This window comes from Mizuhopecten yessoensis, unplaced genomic scaffold (assembly GCF_002113885.1).
Source record: "Mizuhopecten yessoensis strain PY_sf001 unplaced genomic scaffold, ASM211388v2 scaffold5519, whole genome shotgun sequence".
Lineage (NCBI taxonomy): Eukaryota > Metazoa > Mollusca > Bivalvia > Pectinida > Pectinidae > Mizuhopecten > Mizuhopecten yessoensis.
The window spans coordinates 607357-613993 of record NW_018406089.1 but is presented as its reverse complement, the minus strand read 5'-3'; the positions used below and the strand labels follow the sequence as shown (position 1 = coordinate 613993).

General features: G+C 36.2%; 1 pseudogene; it reads right to left on the bottom strand.

Annotated features, from left to right (window-relative positions):
• The window catches only part of LOC110450779, a 7718-nt pseudogene extending 1081 nt beyond the window's left edge, over positions 1 to 6637 (bottom strand).

The window sequence follows — 6637 nt, the reverse complement described above, 5'->3', positions numbered from 1 at the left end:
CCCCTCCCCCTCCCCCCAAATAAAAAACCGAAAGTGACACCATGCAAGAAGTTCCTGAAATCAAAGTTAGAACAACCCCATCAAACTCATTTATACCAGGAAGGTCAAATAACAGTCCTGCACGAGCTTGTACCCCTCCCCTTTCGTGGATAGTCATCCTTTATATACCTAAAGACGAAATGAAGTGAGTGTCACTGTTTCCCGTTTCGTTTCGTTTCTTTGACATTGATTTTCTTTCCTTTTTTGACAATACCTAACGTAAATGAGAGCCATTTTTCCATTTGTGTTTCTAATACTATTATCCCAGTCACAGGTTGACACGAAGATATGTCCGCCTGAGAGCGTAGTATGAGTGATGCAATGTCTCTAGGGTGGATATCATATAAATCGATAACTGGAACAACTGTTTATTATATCGATATAAACTGATTGTCAGCCAGAGATCAACATACTATCTGCGCGAAGATGACATTATAGTCACGAATTCTAGATGGTTTCGCTCAGTAGAATAAAGCTTTGCTTTGGTGATTGGTATATATCTATGTTTATCAATCCAATTCAAAAGAAGAAAGAAAAGAAACATGCGTCTGCTAGAAGGATCATTCTTCCGATGTCATCGGTTGAGCGACAAAGGGTATCACGCTCACTGAAACCTCTTCAGATTCACCTTAGAACTAGCATCAGTTCAAAAACGCATTACGCATCCAGTTTATCATATAACAAAGTGGGAACCATAATCCATACGTTCTGTACAGTATTATATTATGTTATAGAACAATACACTGTTATCTTACCTACGACATCAGCGCCGAGCATATGAATGAACCTGCCCTCCGAAACGGTCTCGATGCAAGGACCAGTATACATAAAATAGACACCCTCACGGAGAGTGAACCCTTGCAGTCCTATAGACTTCGCCGTGATCTGAGCATGATCCCGCAGTCGCTTACTGTACGCTTTAGACATACAAGGAAAATCTAGAAAATGAAACAACATAAATGTCTTAGAAGGGAATAAGTGAAAGATAATTTCAAACACAGATTTATAAAGTAGATGTGCAGTACCTACAGCATGCTCCGTCTACATATGACCCTGGCTGTTGTGTCTCCTTAGGCACCCGTCTACACACGACCCTGGCTGTTGTGTCTCCCTAGGCACCCGTCTACACATGACCCTGGCTGTTGCGAGAAAGTCAAACCCAAAACAAATCAAAACTGTTTCACCGACAATCGGATGCTTAAAAGTAAAGGAATTTCAAAATGTAATATTGTTTGATTGTGTGCAGGTATGTGAATTTAAACCTCGTTTACAGTGGCTGCAAGTTTTTGGCTGTGAAAGAGGTAATCTTGTGAGTTAGATGGTCTTTCGTGGAGAACAACGAGGAGAAATGAGTGCAGTGCTAGGACATTGTTGCACATTTCAAATGCGATTCTTACCAAAGTTAAAGACAAAACTGATTATTTGATTTCAAATCGATTTTCATAATAAGAGGGGAGAAAAAAAAAGAAAAAAAAAAGATTACTATGGTTAAATTCCCGTAAAATAATCTGCAGACTATGTGGCCTCATATAAATATATATATATACAAAAAGTCGAATATAGATTTTATCCATCAATCAATAAAAATCAAAGTTAAGATATTTTGAAAGTTTTATGTGATGTGCATCGTTCTGCATTATAGCAAAACACTATCATATGCTTTAATTTAATAATTTGGTATATATATTTGTCAATGCCCTGACAAGCGTTTTAATTTCATTTTGTTACCGCCCTAAAAAGCGTTTTGGTTTCATTTCTTCTCAACTATCGTCATTTTGTCCATAGAGAGGACTTTGTCCAGCAAATCCAGGGAGGAAAATCTGATCTTGATGATCATGATGTCCCCTTTGTCATATTCCTGATTTATACCACCAGCTGTATTGGTGATAAATAGAACTTTCACGCCCATCAGCTTCATGATCCTGATTGCGTGTAGTTTCGTTTCCTACGAATTTTCCAGCATTTCCATTAAATTCTTCTCATAGTTCCTTTATCGTAAGGAAGTTCTATTTTCCTTTCAACAAATTGTAAAGATAAACAAAATAGGATTGGATGACATGCCTATATAACCTGTTCCAATCTGATTAAAATACAGATCTTCATCATGCACTACGTCTGAAGCTAATGGCATACGTGATAAATTCATATCTGTTTTTTAATTAGATTGTAATTTGTTTAAGCATTATATGATACGGTTCGCATGCATGGTTAAACATTTATATACAATGTGAATTATCTTTGTCGACAGTGTGGATTATATTTATCGACATTGTGGATTATCTTTATCTACATTGTGAATTATCTTTATCGACAGTGCGGATTATATTTATCTACATTGTGGATTATCTTTATCGACAGTGTGGATTATATTTATCTACATTGTGGATTATGTTTATCTACATTGTGGATTATATTTATCTACATTGTGGATTATCTTTATCTACATTGTGGATTATATTTATCAACAGTGTCAATTATCTTTATCTACATTGTGGATTACATTTATCTACATTGTGAATTATCTTAATCGACGGTGTGGATTATATTTATCTACATTGTGGATTATCTTTATCGACAGTGTGGATTATATTTATCTACATTGTGGATTATATTTATCTACATTGTGGATTATCTTTATCTACATTGTGGATTATATTTATCAACAGTGTCAATTATCTTTATCTACATTGTGGATTAGTTTTATCAACAGTGTAAATTTTCATTATCTACAGTGTAGATTATATTTATCTACATTGTGGATTATCTTTATCTACATTGTGGATTATATTTATCAACAGAGTCAATTATCTTTATCTACATTGTGGATTAGTTTTATCAACAGTGTTAATTTTCTTTATCTACAGTGTGGATTATATTTATCTACATTGTGGACTATATTTATCTACATTGTAGATTTTATTTATCTACAGTGTAAATTATCTCGTAAACGTATCCACTGGGTGGATTCACTGATACTTTAACTAAATGTGACGCTGGGTGGATTAGCTAACACGTAAACGTATCCACTGGGTGGATTCACGGATACTTGAACTACATGTGACGCTTGGTGGATTAGCTAACACGTATATGTATCCACTGGGTGGATTCACTGATACTTTAACTACATGTGACGCTTGGTGGATTAGCTTACACGTAAACGTATCCACTGGATGGATTCACTGATATTTGAATTACATGTGACGCTTGGTGGATTAGCTAACACGTTAACGTATCCACTGGGTGGATTAACTGATACTTGAACTACATGTGACGCTTGGTGGATTAGCTAACACGTAAATGTATACACTGGGTGGATTCACTGATTCTTTAACTACATGTGACGCTTGGTGGCTTAACTAACACGGTAACGTATCCACTGGGTGGATTAAATGATACTTGAACTACATGTGGCGCTTGGTGGATTAGCTAACTTATATTTATCTACATTGTGGATTATATTTATCTACATTGTGGACTATATTTATCTACATTGTAGATTTTATTTATCTACAGTGTAAATTATCTCGTAAACGTATCCACTGGGTTGATTCACTGATATTTGAATTATATGTGACGCTTGGGGGATTAGCTAACACGTAAACGGATCCACTGGGTGGATTCACGGATACTTGAACTACATGTGGCGCTTGGTGGATTAGCTAACTTATATTTATCTACATTGTGGACTATATTTATCTACATTGTAGATTTTATTTATCTACAGTGTAAATTATCTCGTAAACGTATCCACTGGGTTGATTCACTGATATTTGAATTATATGTGACGCTTGGGGGATTAGCTAACACGTAAATGTATACACTGGGTGGATTCACTGATTCTTTAATTACATGTGACGCCCCCCGGATTAGCTAACAAGTAAAAGGATCCACTTGGAGGATTCACGGATACTTGAATTACATGTGCCGCTTGGTGGATTAGTTAACACGTAAAAGTATCCACTTGGAGTATTCACTGATACTTTAATTACATGTGACGCTTGATGGATTAGCTAACACGTAAAAGTATCAACTGGGTGGGGACACTGATACATGAACTACATGTGACGCTTAGTGGATTAGCTAACACGTAGCTTACACGTAAACGTATCCACTTGGTGGCATCACTGATATTTGTATTATATTTATCAACAGTGTCAATTATCTTTATCTACATTGTGGATTACATTTATCTACATTGTGAATTATCTTTATCGACAGTGTGGATTATATTTATCTACATTGTGGACTATATTTATCTACATTGTAGATTTTATTTATCTACAGTGTAAATTATCTCGTAAACGTATCCACTGGGTTGATTCACTGATATTTGAATTATATGTGACGCTTGGGGGATTAGCTAACTCGTAAACGTATCCACTGGGAGGATTCACTGATACTTTAATTACATGTGACGCTTGATGGATTAGCTAACACGTAAATGTATCGACTGGGTGGATTCACTGATACTTTAATTACATGTGACGCTTGGTGGATTAGCTAACAAGTAAAAGTATCCACTTGGAGGATTCACTGATACTTGAATTACATGTGACGCTTGGTGGATTAGCTAACACGTAAACGTATCCACTGGGTGGATTCACTGATACTTGAATTACATGTGACGCTTGGTGGATTAGTTAACACGTAAAAGTATCCACTGGATGGATTAACTGATACTTGATCTACATCTGACGTGTGAATTTTCTTTCTTAATGAGTAGCTTTTATCTACGTTGAACTAAAGTCGAAAAATTAGTAATAGATTTGTACATTGAGGGCTCTAGACTGGTCATCTAATATGTTTCGCAGCACCTGAGTTTGAAAAAAACCTTTTTGGAAGTATTAAGTCATGAAATGTTTGTTTTTTGTCTCCTAAGTTCCTTTTGTTCCTTGTCCAGTGGGTTTTGTGTGTAGATATGAGTGTATTTCTTTCTTTTTTTATCTTTAACTATTGACAATATTAGGGAATGAGTTGAAGTCAAGCCGAACTGGTAACGAATTAAACCATAATGCTGAAAAGTTGCGAGGGGAACATTATTTTATCTTTGTCATAGCGAACAAACAATGTATACTCTCGTAAGTGCTGACAAAAGAAAATTGTCATGAGATTACAGCCCAGGAGATGTTGCGCATTTTGAAACTTTCTTTTAGTACAGAATGAAATATGTTTTTAATGAAATGTGCAAGAATTAGAAAAATTAATTATTTTCTGTTTAATATTACAAGCACATTCATGTATATTCACCCAAGTGACAGAATACGTTTTCAGCGAAATTCTGCCAAAAACTGTCAATAGTAAATTAATATTCCTTTGGAAACAATTACATGTCCGTTATTTGTTAGCATAATGACACAAAATACAAACTGTCGATAACAAAAAAGGTTTGTATGTTTATATTTTATGTCTAAGGTTTCATCGAATGTCCAATCATTTATACTTTTTAAATTATGCATAGTTTGGTTTCATATTAAAAAGCAAATCAATTGAAAAGGCCATAATTATACCAATAAAAATACAACAAATTGATCCATCTTTCCAGGTCATTTAATATTTTTTTGTGAATTTATCTGTGTTAATAAATGGTTTTTAAGAAAAATAAATTATTTAACTATATATGGATACAATGAACTCCGATCAATTTGTTAGCCTGATGGTTTGTACAGTTAACCGCACTAATGGTGAGTTAAAGCCGTATTTACACATGCCGTTTTCGCTTCCTGGAGAAGGGTCGCTTTCTATTGAAAGTGGTCGTAGAGCAATGCCCAGCTAGTATGCTTGATCGCGCTGTTGCTACACAATTTGGTGTCCATATAAACACTATTCAAGTTTGTGGAGATTTCAACAATTTGGTAACGTCAGAGACCGACCACGTGCAGGTCGTCCACGCGCGACGTCACGACAACTGGACAATCATATCCGACTGGTGCACCTCCGGGTTCGCTTCCAAACGGCAAGTCTGACAGTGCGGACCATTCCTGGTTTGTGTGCCATCAGCCTCAGATCTGTAGGGAATCGATCACGTGAACAGCGTATCCTACCGCGACGTCCGGCTGTCCGTCCAGTTCTGCTAAGATGCCATCGTGTAGCACGTTTGGTTTGGTGTAGAAGACATTTGCGCTTTAATTGCCGAGACTGGGCGGGTATTCTGTTCAAGGGCGAGTCCAGGTTTCACTTACAGAGAGCGGAAGTGAGCGTAAACGCTGGATATCCAGGATGTCGCTCCCCTGAATGGGTATATTCCTTTTTTTCCAAAGGATTGTTTATCTTTGATCAAATAAAAGATGCAAACCAAAATTACTCCGATATATTATCTGTGGCAATATTAATATTTTTATAAAAAGGAATGAGGACTTCCGCAGTAAGTAGAAGTCTGAGGGTAAGATTATGGATAATAGCTCTGCTTTTTTCTAACATTTTGCATGGTGAATCCTTCATAGAAATGTAGACGTCACTGCATAAGTAACACGAACTTGGATCCAAGCTGTCCAAATACCAGTTTCCCTGCATGACCTGGTGCTAGAAAAATGAATGTGGATAGTACCTGATAACCAAAGACAAAATCGTTAAGGTTCTCAAGTGCGGATATGGAATACAT